The sequence below is a fragment of the Aulonocara stuartgranti genome, assembly GCF_965226115.1.
Source record: "Aulonocara stuartgranti genome assembly, chromosome: 2".
NCBI classification, from domain to species: Eukaryota; Metazoa; Chordata; class Actinopteri; order Cichliformes; family Cichlidae; genus Aulonocara; species Aulonocara stuartgranti.
The window spans coordinates 20082142-20101324 of record NC_138940.1 but is presented as its reverse complement, the minus strand read 5'-3'; the positions used below and the strand labels follow the sequence as shown (position 1 = coordinate 20101324).

The 19183-nt window shown below is 46.3% G+C and overlaps 2 long non-coding RNA genes across 2 annotated transcripts in view; one reads left to right on the top strand and one right to left on the bottom strand.

The window, feature by feature from the left end:
* Positions 1-19183, top strand: part of LOC309688180 — a 143307-nt gene that overhangs the window by 86193 nt on the left and 37931 nt on the right. The window lies entirely within an intron of this gene.
* LOC309720536 lies at positions 2165-9436 on the bottom strand. The gene is made up of 4 exons (XR_014280507.1): positions 9371-9436; positions 2850-3030; positions 2632-2746; positions 2165-2514 (listed from the first exon to the last, which is right to left on the bottom strand). It is a non-coding gene; the product is annotated as an uncharacterized lncRNA (long non-coding RNA).

The following is a 19183-nucleotide window of genomic DNA, read 5'->3' as shown; positions in this document are numbered from 1 at the left end:
TTCTTCTGACGAAACACCACCGCCTCTCCACACCGTCACCAACTGTGAGCACAAACTGCTGCTCTGCCAGCAGGTAGGAAATCAGATATCACACACATAGGGGTGAAGAAACATTAGAGCTCAACTTTGGATACTTTAGATCTAAACAGATCAAAGTAGCTCTTAGTTTCAGCAATCAGTGAGCAGACAAACAAAGATACCATACTGATTCTGTATGAATACAATATGGTATTTTCAATACAGGTGTCAAATTAATTTATTAAAACTAATATATATATATATATATATATATATATATACATACACACACACACACACACACACACACACACACACACACACACACAGCTGGAGGACAGTTACAAGTACCTGGGGATCCCGCACGCGAATGGGAACCATGAAGAGGCCGCTAGAAAAGCTGCAACCACCAAGTACCTGCAGAGGGTCAGGCAAGTCCTGAGGAGTCAGCTGAATGGTAAGAACAAGATCCGGGCCATCAACACGTACGCCCTGCCCGTGATCAGGTACCCTGCTGGGGTAATAGGCTGGCCAAAGGAGGAGATAGAAGCCACTGACATAAAGACAAGAAAGCTCCTTACCATGCATGGAGGGTTTCACCCCAAGTCCAGCACCCTGAGGCTGTACGCTAAGCGGAAGGAAGGGGGCCGGGGACTGGTGAGTGTCAGCACCACAGTCCAGGATGAGACAACGAACATCCAAGAATACATTGGGAAGATGGCCCCAACTGACCGAGTGCTCAGTGAATACCTCAGGCAGCAGAAACCCAAGAAAGAGGAGGGAGACGAGGAACCATCATGGAAGGACAGGCCCCTGCACGGTATGTACCACCGGCAGATAGAGGAGGTGGCTGATATCCAGAAATCCTACCAGTGGCTGGACAAAGCTGGACTGAAAGACAGCACAGAGGCACTAATCATGGCAGCACAAGAACAAGCTCTGAGTACAAGATCCATAGAGGCTGGGGTCTATCACACCAGGCAAGACCCCAGGTGCAGGCTGTGTAAAGATGCCCCAGAGACAATCCAGCACATAACAGCAGGGTGCAAGATGCTAGCAGGCAAGGCATACATGGAACGCCATAACCAAGTGGCCGGCATAGTGTACAGGAACATCTGTGCCGAGTATAACCTGGAAGTACCGAGGTCAAAATGGGAGATGCCCCCAAGGGTGGTGGAGAATGACCGAGCTAAGATCCTGTGGGACTTCCAGATACAGACGGACAAACCAACCGGACATAGTGGTCAAATCAAATCAAATCACTTTTATTGTCACATCACATGTGCAGGCACACTGGCACAGCACATGCGAGTGAAATTCTTGTGTGCGAGCCCCACAAGCAACAGAGATGTGCAAACACAACAACACAAACGAGCAAAATACAAGAATGGCCAACCTGAAACTAATAAATATATGTACAATATATAATAGTGTATGCATTTCTGGATGTGTATACTAAATATTTTCCTACGTGTGTGTGTGTGTGTGTGTGTGTGTGTGTGTATACACATTTTTACAAATTAAATAGTAAAAAAATAAAATAAAATAATAATAATAATAATAATAATAATAATAATAATAAAATATATAAAATATACAGAGTTGAATATGTGCAAAACAAGTGGCATTTATATGGTAGACAATGGTGGTAGACAAACAGAAGAAGACGGCCGTAGTGATCGATGTAGCGGTTCCGAATGACAGCAATATCAGGAAGAAGGAACACGAGAAGCTGGAGAAATACCAAGGGCTCAGAGAAGAGCTCGAGAGGATGTGGAGGGTGAAGGTAACGGTGGTCCCCGTGGTAATCGGAGCACTAGGTGCGGTGACTCCCAAGCTAGGCGAGTGGCTCCAGCAGATCCCGGGAACAACATCGGAGATCTCTGTCCAGAAGAGCGCAGTCCTGGGAACAGCTAAGATACTGCGCAGGACCCTCAAGCTCCCAGGCCTCTGGTAGAGGACCCGAGCTTGAAGGATAAACCGCCTGCAGGGGCGTGCTGGGTGTTTTTTTATTTCTTTTGATAAATTAGTTTGCTAAATTATAAGAATATATTTTTTATTTTTTTTCATTTAACAATTGCAACTGAAAGAAATTAAATATTGAACAAAAATATATTGTCACATTCTGAGCATGCTCAGCACGTTGACAGACTTGAAGTTGCTACAGATTTTAAGAAGTGATAATTATAGGGAAGAAACTTCTCTTTTTCATCCGTTTAATCAAACATTTGATGCCTCAGCTGTCTCAGTCCTATAGCGTTCTGCAACTACAACTAACCTGAAGCTTGGATTTGGCTGCAGGTGCCCCTGTACATCCTTCTCAACATGTGGGTACCATTTAATCACACTTCTTCCTGAGCTTTGCTTCATCACAAGACCAAAGGTGGCATCCCGTGTCACAGTCTTATCATCATCCAGAAGAAACATTTGAAGAAACATCATGGAGAAGAAACATTTACGTGCCTCCTGGTTTTGTTTTCTGATCCTGCAAAAAGACTGAGGACAACAAAGCCCAGAGAACACGAGACACCAACATTCAGACTCAACAGCCTCCATAAATGAAGAGCACCAGGTTGGTTCAGTTATAGTAGATACAAGCATACTTTACATTACTGGGTATGAATAATAATGAGGAGGCAAACTTTGAAGATGCAGAGCATGATGTCCCATCATCAGACTGTAAACAAACATCCACCAGGCTTCTTTGTTGCCAAAATTGATGATTCTCCTATCAGGGATCAGTAGCGTGTATCACTGAAATATTACTGTTTCAGATAAGAAATCTAGGACATAAAAGCCAGGGTGGGAGGGATCTCTGCAAACTGACTTACCTCTGCAAGTGTGAAGCTCAACAAAAATCTGACTCTCCAGTCACAGGCAAACAAAAACTCCAGCAGGGAGATAGAAAACGCTGTCCGGGTCTTGCTGGATGTTGCTGGTCAGAGTCCACACATTAGCAGAGTGCTTCTTGGTCCCACTGACTCATGTGGACAACGACTGTGGAGAACTGTTCTGGAAAACAGAGAAGAGAATTAAAATAACAAAAAGCCAAACAGGATTTCCACAAAGACTCTCTTGGAATCAGCAATCAAAAAAATCACTGGTTCATATTTCAATTAAATATGAACAGGTTCCTTAAATGTACGCAGTTCAGATCTGATTTAATTTAATTTCCTTCACACAGCACATTTGTCCAGGCTGACAGGTAAACATAGAATTAATCTCAGGTAACATGACTGTGGCGGAGGTGTGGTCCTGGGCGCGGCTGCAGGGGAGGTGTGGTGCGGTGAGCTCAACGGGGTGGTGCTGGAGACGCAGGTGAGAACAGCTGATGGCGTTTTGGACTGATGATGGTTTCCTTCCCTTTTATAGTGAGACGGGAGAGGAGCGGAGGAGAGCGGGAAATCAGCTGAGACCGACAGCTGTCAGACTGTGGCCGGTCATAACACAGGAAGCTAGAAATAAATGTGGCATCTGGAGACAAAGACCTGTGCGTGTGTGTCCCTGCGTGTAGTGCATTTCACAAGTGGTGCCCAAACCCAGCCGGCGTGGGGATGTCTGACCCACAGGCTGCGCCGCCCGCCCAGCCTTTGCAGTTCCTGGCGCAGATGCTGGCGGAGATGGCGAAGATGAGCCAAGACCAGGCGGCGGCCCAGTGACCTCACCTGGCTAAGCTGCAGGAGCAGGCGGACTGGCAGACCCAGGTTCTGGAGTGGCTGGTTGGGGCTGCTGCTCCGCCGAAGCCCCCCCCCCCCCCGCTGTCGGTGGCAATGCCCCGGATGGGTGACGGGGATGACCCCCAGGTTTTCCTGGAGACTTTTCGTGCCACGGCGGAGGCCTGCCAGTGGCCGCAGGTGGAGTGGGCTCCGCGTTTGCTTCCTCTGTTGTCGGGGGAGGCTCAGACGGTGGCCCTGAGTCTGCCGCCGACCTCGAGGGACAGCTTCCAGGATGTGAGCCGGGCGGTGGTGGACAGGATGGGACTCACCCCTGAGGATCATCGCCGGTGGTTCCGGGCCTATCGGCTGGCCACGGAGGATCGGCCATTTGCTTGGGCCCGGAAGCTGCACGACGCAGCGGTGCGCTGGCTGCAGCCGGGATCGTCAGAGGGAGAGAAGCTGCTGGTGGTGCTGGAGCAGTTTGTGGAGGGGTTGCCTGTTGAGACGGCGAGATGGGTCCGGTGCCACCGTCCCGTGAGTCTGGAGGTCGGGGTATGGAGGTCGGGGTAACGTTGGCGGAGGACCACCTTGCCGCTAGAGCGGGGGAGCCCGGGGACGGCGGCCGGAGACTGAGCAAACAAGCCCCAGTGCCGGCACCGAGGCGCCGGGTACCTGCGCCAGGGGAGGCAGAGCGGGCGCTGGCACTGAGCCCCACTAATCCGTTTGCTTCGTTTGTGCCTTCCCAGGGATCAGAAATGAGCGGTGCCGCCCCTGAGCCACGGAGAGCAGCACAGACGCCGGGGCAGGAGTGCTGGAAGTGCGGGCAACCGGGACACCTGAGGAGGGACTGTCCTCTGATGGAAGTGGGGCAGGTGTTCCGCGTCGCCGGTGCCCCAGCATCCTCTCCTGGTCCGGTAAGGACTCGAGGGGGTATACGCCATGCTTTGGTGGACACGGGCTGTACGCAGACCCTCGTGCACCAAAGCTTGGTTTGCCCCGGGGCATTGCTGGAGGCAGAATCAGTGGAGGTGAAGTGTGTTCATGGTGATGTTCACAGGTATCCCATAGTGCCACTGTTATTAAAGTATAAGGGCAAAACGCATAGAGTAACGGCTGCGGTTAGCCCGCGCCTGTCGCATCCCCTAATTCTGGGCACGAATTGGCAGGGGTATCATCACCTGTTAGGGCAGTATGCGGGGATGCGATCACGACCGTTAGTAGTGTGTAGTGTCTGCGCGGCGCTCAGCGGTGATGCGGGGTCATCCGACACTGACTCCGGGGAGGGGGAGATGGCGGGTCCTTCATGGGAGGCCCCGCCGGCTCCGGAAATATCCCCCACGGGTGATTTCCCACTGGAGCAGTCTCGTGATGACACCCTACGCTCAGCCTTTGACCAGGTGATTGAGATTGATGGTCACGTGGTGCGCCCTGAAGCCGTGCGGTCCTACCCGTGCTTCATTTTATTAAAAGATAGGTTATATCGAGTGAGTCGTGACACTCGCACGGAGGAGACGGCCCGATTTTATTGGCCGGGCATCCAAGCGGATGTGCGCCGCTGGTGCGCGTCCGCCTGTACTGCCAACTTTTTAATCAGCCGGCCATACCAAAAGCGCCTTTGCGCCGGCTCCCACTCATAGAGGTCCCGTTTGAGCACATTGGTATGGACCTCATCGGGCCGTTTCATCGGAGTGCACGCGGCTACCACTTTTTATTAGTCCTGGTGGATTACGCAATGCGGTACCCGGAAGCAGTCCCGCTGCGCAACATCTCTGCAAAGAGTGTGGTGCAGGCACTGTTTCAGGTCATCTCCCGAGTCGGAATCCCGAAAGAGATACTGACTGACCAGGGCATGTCGTTCATGTCTCGCACACTGCGGGAACTGTACGAATTACTGGGCATTAAATCTATTCGGACCAGCGTCTACCACCCTCAGACGGATGGGCTGGTGGAGCGGCTGAATAAGACTTTAAAGTCCATGATTCGTAAGTTCATTACAGAAGATGAACGCAATTGGGATCGCTGGCTAGACCCTCTGTTATTTGCAGTGCACGAGGTGCCCCAGGCCTCCACGGGATTTTCTCCCTTTGAACTGCTGTTCAGCAGGAAGCCGCGTGGGGTGCTCGACCTGATTAAAGAAAGCTGGGAGGAAGGTCCGAGCCCTGCCAAGAATGAGATTCAGTACGTGTTGGACCTGAGAGCGAAACTCCACACTTTGGGGAGGTTGTCACGGGAGAATTTGCTCCAGGCTCAGCAGCGTCAGCAACGCCTGTATGACAGAGGGGCTAGACTCAGGCAATTTTCACCGGGAGAAAAAGTGCTTGTATTACTCCCTTCTTCTAGCTCAAAGTTGCTCGCCAAGTGGCAAGGACCCTTTGTGGTCACACGGCGAGTTGGGGACGTTGACTATGAGGTCGCTCGGTCGGACAGGGGAAGGGCCACGCAGATTTATCACCTCAATTTCCTTAAAGGGTGCTCTCATTGAGCATCATTTTGGAACGCAGCCTGGCGTGACGGTGCGTTCACGGCCCTACAGGCTTCCTGAGCATAAACGGCAAACCGTTCAGAGGGAATTGGCTGAAATGCTGAAAATGGGAGTGATAGAAGAGTCGCACAGCGCCTGGTGTAGCCCCATTGTTCTTGTGGTGAAGAAGGATGGGTCTATACGGTTCTGTGTCGACTATCGCAAGGTGAATGAAGTGTCACGCTTTGATGGTTATCCCATGCCCCGGGTCAACGAGCTCCTGAATCGGTTGGGCACGGCCCGTTTTTTCACGACACTGGATTTAACCAAGGGCTACTGGCAGATTCCCTTGTCTGCCGAGTCCAAGGAGAAAAACGGCCTTCTCCACTCTGTACGGTTTGTACCAATTCGTTACGCTTCCGTTCGGCTTGTTCGGAGCCCCTGCCACCTTTCAGCGCCTCATGGACCGGGTACTGCGTCTGCACGCCGCATATGCTGCTGCCTACCTGGATGACGTGATCATCCACAGCGACACCTGGGCCGAGCATGTGCAGCAGGTGGCCGCGGTCCTGGAGTCCCTGAGGAGGGCGGGGCCCACGGCCAACCCGAAGAAGTGTGCGGTTGGACGGAGGGAGGTGCAGTATCTGGGGTACCACTTGGGGGGCGGGCAGGTGCGTCCACAGGTGGAGAAGACGGCAGCTATCGCATCCTGCCCGCGCCCCAAGACTAAAAAGGAGGTGAGACGGTTTCTGAGGCTGGCAGGTTACTACCGCCTTTTCGTGCCGGGGTTTGCGCAGCTGACCAGCCCCTTGACCGATCTCACCCGAAAGGGTGCTCCAGATCTGGTTCAGTGGACGGGGCCGTGCCAGGCGGCGTTTGTGCAGGTGAGAAAGTCTCTCTGTGGGGAGCCGCTGCTTCACACTCCTAACTTTTCCCTCCCTTTTGTTCTGCAGACTGATGCCTCGAACAGAGGGCTGGGGGCCGTTTTGTCCCAGCAGGTAAGGGGGGCCGACCGTCCTGTTCTTTACTGGCAGAGCGTGAAAGACGGTACAGCACTGTGGAGAAGGAGTGCTTGGCTATCCGGTGGGCGGTCGACTCCCTCCGCTATTACCTCCTGGGGCGCTCATTCACCCTCTGCTCGGACCACGCCCCGCTGCAGTGGCTCCACCGCATGAAGGATGCCAACGCCTGGATCACCCAATGGTATCTGGCTTTACAGCCCTTTAAGTTCAAGGTGGTCCATAGGCTGGGGGCGCAGATGGCTGTGGCCGATTTCCTCTCTCGCTCGCGGGGGGGGGTAGGTTCGGCCGGACAGCTCCCCGGGTGGGGGTGTGTGGCGGAGGTGTGGTCTCGGGCGCGGCTGCAGGGAAGGTGTGGTGCAGTGAGCTCAACGGGGCAGTGCTGGAGACGCAGGTGAGAACAGCTGATGGCGTTTTGGATTGATGATGGTTTCCTTCCCTTTTATAGTGAGACGGGAGAGGAGCGGAGGAGAGCGGGAAATCAGCTGAGACCGACAGCTGTCAGACTGTGGCCGGTCATAACACAGGAAGCTAGAAATAAATGTGGCATCTGGAGACAAAGACCTGTGCGTGTGTGTCCCTGTGTGTAGTGCATTTCACAATGACTCATAGTAGAGATTCAGTAAGAAAGATTGCTAGCTCTAATATTATTACCACACAATCCAAGGACACACCAGCAGCTCAGATTTGTAGAACTATTTAAACAAATGTCTTCTGAATATTCAATTCAGGTTCACAGTGGGAGGGTGGGGGTTGTCGTGGAATTTTTTTAATAAAGTCTGCAACACAGAAAGAGCTGTGATCAAGCTATTTATTACTGCGCCAACACACATCAAACATCACAGTTCAGTCATGTCAGCGCTGCCACAGAAGTTGGGCTCCTACTCCTTTATGCATTCCAAGGAAGAGGGAGGAAGTTACAAACTGATCCTACCACACTTCACGTGTCTTGCTATGAAACCTAACGGATCAATGGTTATGCTGTTTTGTGCCCTTGGCCTTATCAACACCTGTAAAGGGAGTTGTTCTCTCAAACTGCTGACGCTGAAGTAAGTTCATCTAGTTTTAGAAACTTTCACTGAACAGTCTATAACAGTGTCACAACTAAGCATATGCATAAGCACTTAAATACTTTAAATGAGAATAACAGAAAATTTCTTTTACAGAGGCTAGAGCCTGTCCCAGTAGTCATAGGTAGAACACACCTGGACAGGTACCAGTGTGTCAGAGGACTAACACAGAGACAGACATCAGAGTAACAAATCTATTTAAAATTAATGTAAGTTTGCTGCAGCTGTATGTATGAACATGTGTTTCTGTGCTCACAGTCCACCTCTCAGGAACCTGCAGTTCATTTTTAGTCTACTTTAAACAGACCTCACAAAAGGCTGATGTGGCTGGATCAGTAGTCTGATTTAAGTACGATACCTTTGGCCAGGGATTAATCTGGTACATCGCTTCACTGCAGTCTTACGTATTTTCCCCACACCTGAATTAAAAAAATACTGATATATACAAATAACAGCTTCAGCTGATGCAGCCTGACTCAATCCTAAATGTTCAGCACACACAGAGAGACACAGAGATACCATTTAAAGTTTAGTGTTAACATGAGTCACTGATCATTTGCAGCATTACAGAGTCTGGCAGTCTTTGCATGATGTCCACGTCACTGTAAGTTTCTAGCTGACTCTCAGGTGTGACAGGTGTGCCAGCAGGAAAGAGTAATAATAACCTGCATCCTGAGGTTTGTCATACAGGATTAAAGGAGCCAGGCTTTGTTCACACAGTTAGGATTGTATTTTACACTGACCCTGGGTCAGTATAAGTATCATACAGTTTAAACGAAGCACTGAAACTTGCACATATTTATTATAGATGCACTGAAGCTAATCGAGATATTTGCTGTCAATCTGTGGCAGTGATTAAACACTTTACTGAAAACTTTATTAACTATAACTTCATCAGTCATGAAAGAAGCTAATATTTCCGTGCTAACATCATTTAAACAGTAACAGCTTTACTCCAATATAAGCTAACGTTTACACCGTAACTTTAAGGTAGCACCATAAAGACGGTAAAACACGTAATAATATCTACAAATGCACCTTAAAGCTGTTATATTAGCACTCTGTGTATTACTAACATAACCATTACTGACACTCGCTGACTTTTAATAGTCATTTTATAAATGCTGTCCGTTTAAATGGTCTTACCTGTACACAGTGCTGTATCCACCGGATTCCATATAGTCACCCAGTCGCTAGCTGTGCCATTACCCAGCATACATCACCCCCTCCATAAATGCAATAAACGATACAAAAGTATCGTTCTACCTGTTTTTCAGGTAGTTGTTTACATTATATAATTTATTGTGTTCAGTATACGTCACTAAATTGTGATTTCGGAAATATATAAATATACGGACAACAGGCTCTTCCGCGGCAATCTCTTGTCGTCAATAAGCAACGTTAAGGGAGCTCTATAGTATTCAATGAGAGGACCCTGCACGTCAATTCTCGAGGCGAGGGGGGTACCCTGCGCGTCCATATCCATAAGTGAAGCAGAGGGAGCCTGACCATGTGTCACACATTTGAGGAGTTGGGAGTGAGAACGTGTTGTCATGTGATCTCCTGGATGAGTCATCAGTGTGCTCTTAAGAGTAATTTTAGTAGGCCGTGCACTCCTGGGAAGGTTCACCACTGTTTTCTGCATTTGTAGAAGACGACTCTCAACGTTTTTCACTGGAGTCCTAAAGCCTTAGAAATGGCTTTGTTACGCTTCCTGACTGATAGATGAATTTGTTTCTCACCTCTTTACTTTTTTAAAAGATAGTGAAGCAGTGAAGACAGACAGGAAAGTGGAGAAAGAGACGGGTGGAGAAGACATGCAGCAAAGGGCCGGCACAGCACTGTAAAGGACACAATACATCTGTAAGACATACAGTGTTGTGACTGCATCATGTTGAACTACACATGGCCCCTCATTAAAGAGCGTTTCTGATTTATTCAGTTACTTTCGCAGGGGGAAAGACGTCGCTGACATTTCAGTGCTACTCCTGCTGTGATCCTCAAATACATCATCACAAGAGAGAATTTCTAATACATTGTGCTGTTATTTTGGATTTCCTCTCCCTTCTTGACTCTAAGCTTTCCCTGTCCGTCCCTTTATCTTTTCATCTTTCTGCTCATCTCTTTGCTCTCTCTTGTTCTTCCCTCTACTCTTACCAAGTCTTCCAATGTAGCGTTGCTCGTGAGAAATACGTCGCCACTGGGAGAAAAGAACGGTTGCTGTTACTCTTTTGAAGCATCACATGGCTTACAGCGTAGGGCGACTGCACTGATCAGAGAGAAAGATAGAGTGAGGGGGGAGATTAAAAGAAAGAGACAATTGTAAAGGAGACTGATGCAGGCAAGGAGGGGGAGACAGAAAAAGAGATAACATAGATATGAAGAGAAAGGACGTCAAAGTTAGAAGAAAACATGCATGAGAAATTATGCACAATGAAAAATTTGTAAAAACAAAATAGAGAAGAAAAAAAGAGTGCAAAGGAAAGTTTAAATATCTTAGAGGCTGTGCAGAGAGGGAGATCACAGGGTTTGAGATGAGTATGAGAGAAAATACCTCAAGGAGGAATCTTCGTCTTCCTCCTCCTTATCTGCTGTTCCCAGGGTTTATGGGGAGCTTAGCAGAAGATTCCCAACTCTATAGAACATTCACAGCATCATGCAGAAGTAGGGGAGAAGAAGGAAAGTAAGGAGTGAGGGGTGAGAGGAGAGGATCAAAAGCAGAAAAAGATGGGAGCATATTTTTTTAATTTTGGAAGATAGTTTTTGATTACCTTTATAGATCAAAAATGTCTCTCTGTACTGCTCTGTATTATCCACACTTCTTTACTGCAGTTCAAGCTGGTCTTACTGAATGAAATCAATGATAAGAGCTTTCACTTGATTAACCCCATCTGTCCCTTTAATGCAGCCACTTTAACTCCGCACACAGTTTCCCCACTTTTTCTAACATTAAATTTCTAAATAAACTTAGACCATTAGTCATTTATGAATATGTGTTACCTTGGGCTATCTTAGCCGGTATTTCAGTTCGATCATTCTCACGGTTTCAGCCCTCTAATAATCAGATCTCTCAGGTGGTTTAATAAATCAATTTCAGTGTTTCTAAAACTGTCTTGTCTTACAAATGTTTTGTTTGTTTTCAGGGCAAAATGTGTGATTTCACTCCGGAACTATTAACATACCTATAACCAACTGTTTACACTAAAAGCAATGGATTTCTGTCATTCACACCATCTGGCATATCCTTTTTAATTAACCCCAAAACCTGCTGGCAGGAATGTAAATTGGTCAATGCAGGTGGCAAATGTGAAAAAAGAAAAACAAAGGATGGTGAGTGAGAAGCAAGCTGTTAGCCTGCAGAGGAAGGAGCAGAGACCTTTAGGCACAACAGCACACAGACATGTATGCAGGCATCTGGGAAAGTCTTGGAATAATATCCCCAAAATCCCCTAATTCTGGAAACTGGAAGCAAATCCACAGACTGATAGCAGGATTGAAAGATAGAAAAAGAAAGAACTGATAGATGAGGTAATCTGGGGATGTGATCTGTGTGATTTGGAATAGATGTCAACTTTGACAAAATCTGTCTGCCAGGACAAAGTGTCAAATTTTCATTCCAGGCAGTTTCTGATGAGATTTAAAACTCATTATCTAAAAACTCTCTTTGGCTGCATACCATCACAAGCAGTACTTTGTGTACTTAATACTGTACAGCATGGAGTGACTTCTTTTTAAAATTCTGTCCTCAGTGTTTCTGGTATCAAATGACAAGTGTCACATATGAAATGTGACTGAAAAGTTCAAATATCAGTGTGGTTTATTCAAAGCTTAAACTATCTGAATTAGAAGTACAATATTTTTGGTCATGCATCAGTTGATTTAAAAAATGAACAAATGTTGGAAGTAGTGTGGTGCTTTTGTGTTTGTTTACCGAAAAGTTTCACTGTCAAGAGTTTAAAGTTACATCTTCAAATGTAACAAATTGAGACACTGGAGCAAAATGTTCTTAACCAAATATGCCAAACCGAAGAATTCCACGGTAAAGCTCCGTACACACTGGAAGCAATTCATGGTGACCAGGCGACCAGGGACTATAGAAAGTGAATGATATTTAACTGCAAGCAGTCATTGGTGTGATAGCTACTGGTAATGCTAAATGGGGAGGAACAACAAACATTCAGATTAGTGACGAAATATATTAGAGGATCACCTCAGCAAGTGTAGCTTGGACTGGGACTGAGAAGTGAAACACTGGACATAAGGTACAAAAATAATGTGTTGGAAAGATTGTCAGAAAACGTGACCTATGAGTTTGACCTTGAGGTTAAGGTCACCGGAATTCAAACTTGTTCCAAATTTTTAGTGGATATGGTATCAGTTTGAAAATCCTACACTGACTTGTTCTCGAATTATAGTGTTCTTAAACTTGAGTGGTCATGCCGCCTGCCCACCCAAACAGAGAGGAGGTGACAATACCCCATCAGTGTTTTATGACTGAGGGGTAAAAGGTCCTCAAGCAGACATCTGAAACTAACCATCGCTGGTCACACATTGCTTTCAAGCTAATGGTAAAATGGTAAATGGCCTGTATTTGTATAGCGCTTTACTTAGTCCCTATGGACCCCAAAGTGCTTTACACTACATTCAGCCATCCACACACATTCACAATGGCAAAGTTTTTGGGTAACAGCTCTTTGGGAATCACCTTATTTGTGAAAAAAATACAATTTTCTACAAGTCAAATTGTGTTAACTTTGAATTTTTCATATCTTCAAGAAAAAAAGGAAAACAAATCGTATATTTTTGTGACAGGCTGTTGGTAACAAATCCTAAAACCCAATTTGTATTTGGTTCACTCCCTGAGTTAGATGCCTTTTTATGCTTGAATGATTCAGAGTACCAGTGTTAAATGACATTCCTCTGAAAATGAATGTACAAGAACTGGATTGAAAACAGGTGAAAAGGCACCAAGTCCAAAGAAAAGTCTTCAAGAGAAAGTTTCAACTTTAAAACAGACGTTGAAGCAAAATATACTGAAGGGTGGCTCAAACCTTTTTTACTGGTAGGTTGGCTGTTGGTAGGTATCTAGCTTGTTGTCAGCAGTGTAGTCAGCAGTGAAACCTTTGACATAGATGACTACAGGTTCATAGGTGAGGTGCCACCACAGCAGTGACAGTTTTCTGCCTATGTCCTACTAGTTGCCTCACATTCCCGTCACATACTGATCCACAGTAAGTTGAAATGAGTCCTACAGCACTGCGGAACAAGATCTCATTACTTGAGCTCATTATACACAAGCTCATATAGACTCAGTGGAGCAAGGTCATAGTGTCCTCACTCTGTGACTCTCATGTTAGAAGTACATGGAGATGAGATTACATCTAGGACAGAGGCAGGTGACTTTTGAGGACCTGTGAGCGAATGTAATTCAGTTTGGAAAGGATGCACAAGGGCCTTCTTGACAAAATGAATCTATAGTGGTGGTGGTGTGTCTGTGTGGAGGGGGTGTTTCTGCTGACAGGAGTGTGGGAGGCTAAAGGTCGTTACAGTTTTGAGAAAGCAAGTGCAGAAAACCACGGACCATGAAGCGGACCATGAGGTGATGTGTGACTGGACCATGACCTGCTTAGAGGGCCCACAGTCCCTGAATCAAATGACTTGGGAGCAAATTTCAAGAGGAAAAAGTATTTTAATGCAAGCAGAACAAGGCCAGACAGGCAACGCTATTACACCAGGGGGCAACAACAAACTGCACCTGACTGAGGTTTCAAGTCCCTTGGACAGGGACAAAAGGTCACAAACAGAACAGATGGCACATCGCGTTATTAATTTACTTTTATGTATCTGTTGTTTTTCAGAGAGTGGAAAATCCTGTCCTGCCTTTTCCTGTCAGCAGCAGTCATCCACTGGACCGTACAGGCAGGAGAGATGTTCTTTCTATCAATCTTTGTTTCCCTCTCTGCTCCGTACAAACATCCTGTGGCCGGTTCAGCCCCCCCCCCATCCTAATGTAATAAGCACATGTAGTGTGCTTATTAAGCTACATTCTCTCAGTGGTATTGTTTCTTTCTTTAACTCTGCATCCATCATCTAAACTTCTTGTTCTGTCACTTTTTGTTTGTCTCGTGACTTGTAAAACCTCCGACCTCAGCCAGTTCTTTTCACTTCCTTGGTCATACTCACACTTAGGAAACGTCTCTTGTTCTGCTTTGTGTCTCCTGGCCCTCGATCCAAGTTTTCTCCCAGCATTAGAGGCTTTTAAATAACTACGATTGAAGAGATTGGACGCATGCCACTGTACATCTTATTTGTCACTTAAATACCAATATGATCCACTATTTTAATCCCTCTTTCTGCTCAGAGAAATGCTGAAGATGTTGCTTCTGCAATGTTAAAGAACCTAGACTATATTAGAATAATAGAGGATGTAAAACCGGAATTCTTAACAGGGTGATTATAATTTTGAATTTCAGACCGACTCCCTTCAGAACGCTATTACCAGAAGGGCTCATTTCTAATGTGTTCAATGATGCATCCCTAATTTATCTGACAGAACATTTTAAATCCATTTTATGAGTGAATTCAGCAGAGTTCAACTTAAATCCACTCACCCAGTGCACAAATTAGCACAACAAATACAACACAGAGAGTACTGAAAGAGAGTAAATACAGATTTTCAAATATAATGAATCAGTAAAGACAAAAGAAAGACATCAAAATGCTTTAACTGTGTCGCTGGGGCCCTCAGGGTTTAGCCCCTTTAGACAGTGCTGTCCTGATTCAGTGCAATAAAATGATAGATGGCTAATTTGTGTGCAGCTGCTTCTGATTTTATTAATACCTCGGAATCTAATTTGCATTTTTTGAATAAAATCCTACTTTCAGGTGCTTCCTTATTCACAGGGTGTCACCAGAGCAGGGAGCTCACATGCTTTGAATTGGCAGATTCTTACAGTGGGTGCTCTCCCTGACACATCCCCAAAGGAACCTCCGCACTAACCAAGAAACTTTTGCTTGTTAGGTCAATGTGTAAGCCACTATTATCTCGACAGTGAATACGGGTTAATAAAGGTGTCCATGCATGACAGATTCACTCTGACTACATACAAAACAAGTCCATCTGAACAGAGCTGTGCAGACACACATAGGTCATAACACCTATAACCAGTGAAAAAATATCTTCACATCCTTCTGATACGCTCAGTTTGCTAAAACATTTCTTTATCCAACAGAAGCATCTGTTAGCTTAACTTCATGTGAGGACAGTCACTTTTATACATTCAATTAAATATAACTTAATAATACTTAACAACATATCGTCTCACTGGTGGAATCTTCCCTTTTTGCTCAGTTTTAGCATTTCTTTCTCTGAAGCATCAGAAACGGAGGAGAAAAGCCTGCCTGGGATTTTATACAGAAATGCTCAGAACCCACTGAGAGACCCCCTGAGGAAGACGGTGGTCTGAGAGACACGTTTCAGACGCCATATCTATGTGTACACATGTTTATGTTAAATGCCCCCAATAAACTACAAATGGCATCACCAGATAGTAAAATTTCCCCAAATTTACAAAAAGTGATTTAAAATGTGGTTCTTGACATTCCTTTACATTTGATTTACATTTTTTACATTTTTCTGCTACGCTGCTCTCCTTCAGTCATTTGGTTGACACATTTGATGCTGATATTGTTTCGAGCATCTGAAGCTCTGACATCTGTCCAGACAAATGCATTGTTCAAATCTTGGTTGTAAATGATCACATGGGTGTTGACATTGGCAGATGCTCAGGCAGCTTATCAATATCACTACTGCACTTAAAAAGTGGCATCGATTCGTCTCCACTTTATATTACTGTAGACCCATCAGATTACATGTCTTTATGCAGTATAATAATATATCCAGTATTGTGCATGCTGGCTCACTATCCTGCTGTCAAGGTGCACTGGGATGCTTGAAAAGACAGAGCCATTGTTAGTAATACCTGTCCTGTTCCTGTTATGACAGGTCCCAGTGTCTCCTCTGAATATTAACATCGCAGTCAGTGTGTCTGCTTGGTCTGTCTGAATGTTGCAATATCTGATCTGTACAATAGGTGCTTTTGGTGAATTACTATGTAACCAGTGTGTGTTGTTAATCAAAGACATTGTTTGATCTGCTGCACATTTTCTTTTAACTGTTGCTGCACTTACATGAGTATTAAAAATACTCATATGTGAGCAGATCTGACATGTAAGTGTATCTTAGACCAACCACACCCTCACTGGAGAGCAGTGACTGCAAACTACAAAAGAAAGAAGAATGTGGCAACAATTCGCTTGTTCTGACTGACACAACAGCTCAGAATCCTTATGGCATGTAGTTCTAATATTGTTTTGCCACAAAACAAATATTAGAATTGCTTTGATGGCAATGGCAAGATGGCAATAATTTAGAGAAGTCTCATATTGTCTCATATTGCCTGGCATAGATGGGCAGTAACGCGTTACTGTAATCTGATTACTTTTTTCAGGTAACGAGTAAAGTAAGGGATTACTATTGCAAAAACGGTAATTAGATTACCGTTACTTTCCCGCCTACCCTACTCCTGCTTTACAGGTGAAAATAGAGCAAAAGGACCGCTAGTCTTTGAAGTTATTTATTTTCTGCTGTGTTTTTGTCATGGTTCTGGGTCAGTTTCGAACCAGTATTTTGAGTTTTGATTGTTCATTACATGCCTCATTACATGCAAGGAACACACTTCATACAAACGTTAGCTGGTTCACTTAAGCTGGCCATCTCAGAGGCAGCTGCTCCCTCTAGGGCCTCCCCAGAGGCTGGGTGTCAGTCACCAGCCAACTCTGGACCCCTAGAGCACCAGCAGCTTCACTAGAGGACTTTACTGAGCAGTCTCAGCCGTCATCCCCTGCTGAGAGCTCCAGTGAGTCCGCCCCTCTGCCCCTGTCCTCTGCTGGAGGACCAGAGGGACCCATTCAGCCGTCTATCTCAGCTGGAGGGCCCGAGTCGCCCGTCCAGCCTCAAGTGTCGTCAGCTGGAGGGCCCGAGTCGCCCGTCCAGCCTCAAGTTTCATCTGCTGGGAGTTCGGGAGAACCCAGCCAGCATCCTGCCTCGTCAGCTGGAGGGCCCGAGTCGCCCATCCACGCCTGGTCCAGCCTCCGTGCCTTCATCCACGCCTGGTCCAGCCTCAGCTCCGCCTTCATCGACACCTGGTCCAGCCTCAGCTCCGCCTTCATCTGGTCCGGGTCCTGCTTCGTCTGGCCCTTCCTCGTCTTCGTCTGGTCCGGCTTCAGCTCCGCCTTCGTCTGGTCCTGCCTCGTCTGGTCCTGCGGTTGCTACACTGCCGTCAGAGCCAGCTCGTCCCGCTCTGCCTCGCCTCTGCCGGCCGTTTTCTGGGCCTCTAGGTTGGCATCATGGCCTTCGGGGACGGCCTCCGGAAAGGGTTCGTCGCCGCCGCTGGCATCGCGGCCGACCTCCGGACCTGCTCAGTGGCCGCCACTGCCTTCCGAGTGGTCGGCCTCCAGAACTGTTTGCCCGTTGCCGCCGTTGCTGTGTGCACGGTCGGCCTCCAGTACTGTTTGCCCGCCGCCGCCGTTGCTGTGTGCACGGTCGGTCTCCAGAACTGTTTGCCCGTCGCCGCCGTTGCTGTGTGCACGGCCGGCCTCCAGAACTGTCTTGGTCTTTGTGCTGTCGACCCCCGGGTCTTTTCTTGGACTCTTGTTGAGCTCTAGTTTGGTTTTGTTTTTGATCTATTTTCCTGTGTTCTTGGACTGTTTTCTTGTGTATTTGGACTCTTGTGCTCCTTGTTTTTTGTTTCGGACCCTCCTTCCTTGACCCCCTCCGCCCGCCCTGGTCTGGTGCTCTGTTTTGTTGCGCTGTTTTTGTTTCGGGCTGTCGGGAGCCAGCCCTTGGAGCCCCCCCTCCAAGGGCTGGTCACGGTTCTGCGTCAGTTTCGAACCAGTATTTTGAGCTTTGATTGTTAGTTAATTTTTTGAATGATTGTTGTGGTTTTGGGTGCGATGATTATTATTATTGTTAGAGTTCCATGTTTCTGTTTATTTGGGTTTAAGATTTGTGCTCTCATGTTTTGTGTGGGTTTAGTTTCATGTGTCATTTTCTGTCTGTCTTTCTATGTCGAGTCTGCGTCTTAGTGTGATGGTTTCTTGTTCCTGTTTTATTGTGAAGGTCTGCGTCTCATGTGAGTGTGTTCAGTTTTACCTCTGTCTCGTCTTGTTGATTATTCCAGCTGTGTCCACCACCTGTGTGCAATTCCCCTGTGTTTCTCTGTGTGTATTTAAGTCGTGTCCTCTGTTGTTGTAGTTGCTGGTCCGTCTGCGTATCCACCATGTTTCATCCGTGTGTTCCCTGCCGTCATCATCATGCACCATCGTCTTCCTTCCTTTATGTTCAGGTTCGTGTTTTTGTTCGTGCTCAGTAGTTTAGTTGTCCCAGTATAGTTTAGTTCTCCGTTTTGCCGTTTGCCTCTCTTTTTGTGTTCAATAAATCACCTTTACACCTTCACGACTGCCTGCGTTTGGATCCTCCTTTTCCTTTTCCACATGGCTCTTTTCACTCTTTTCACCGTGACAGTTTTACTTGCATCTATTTGAAACACTGAGTGTAAACACACACACAAAAAAATTATGTGCTGGAATGTGCAGAAAATAAGTTTAAATGTTAAACAAATTTCTTCCAGTCAGAGAATGTTGCATATAATTAAATTTTTGCTTGATGCATAAAGTTAAAAGGTTAAAACTAATAAAACAAGTTTAAAAAAGAGACTTTTCCATTTGATTACATTTTGTATGATGAATTATGCAGAAAAAGTAGAATTGGGCTGAAAGATCTATCGCTTTATCACCTATTCAGGTTGTAAATTGTGTTTTAACTAAGTAACTAAGTAACTAAGTAATTAATTACTTTTGAAAATAAGTAATCAGTAAAGTAACGGGATTACTTTTTTG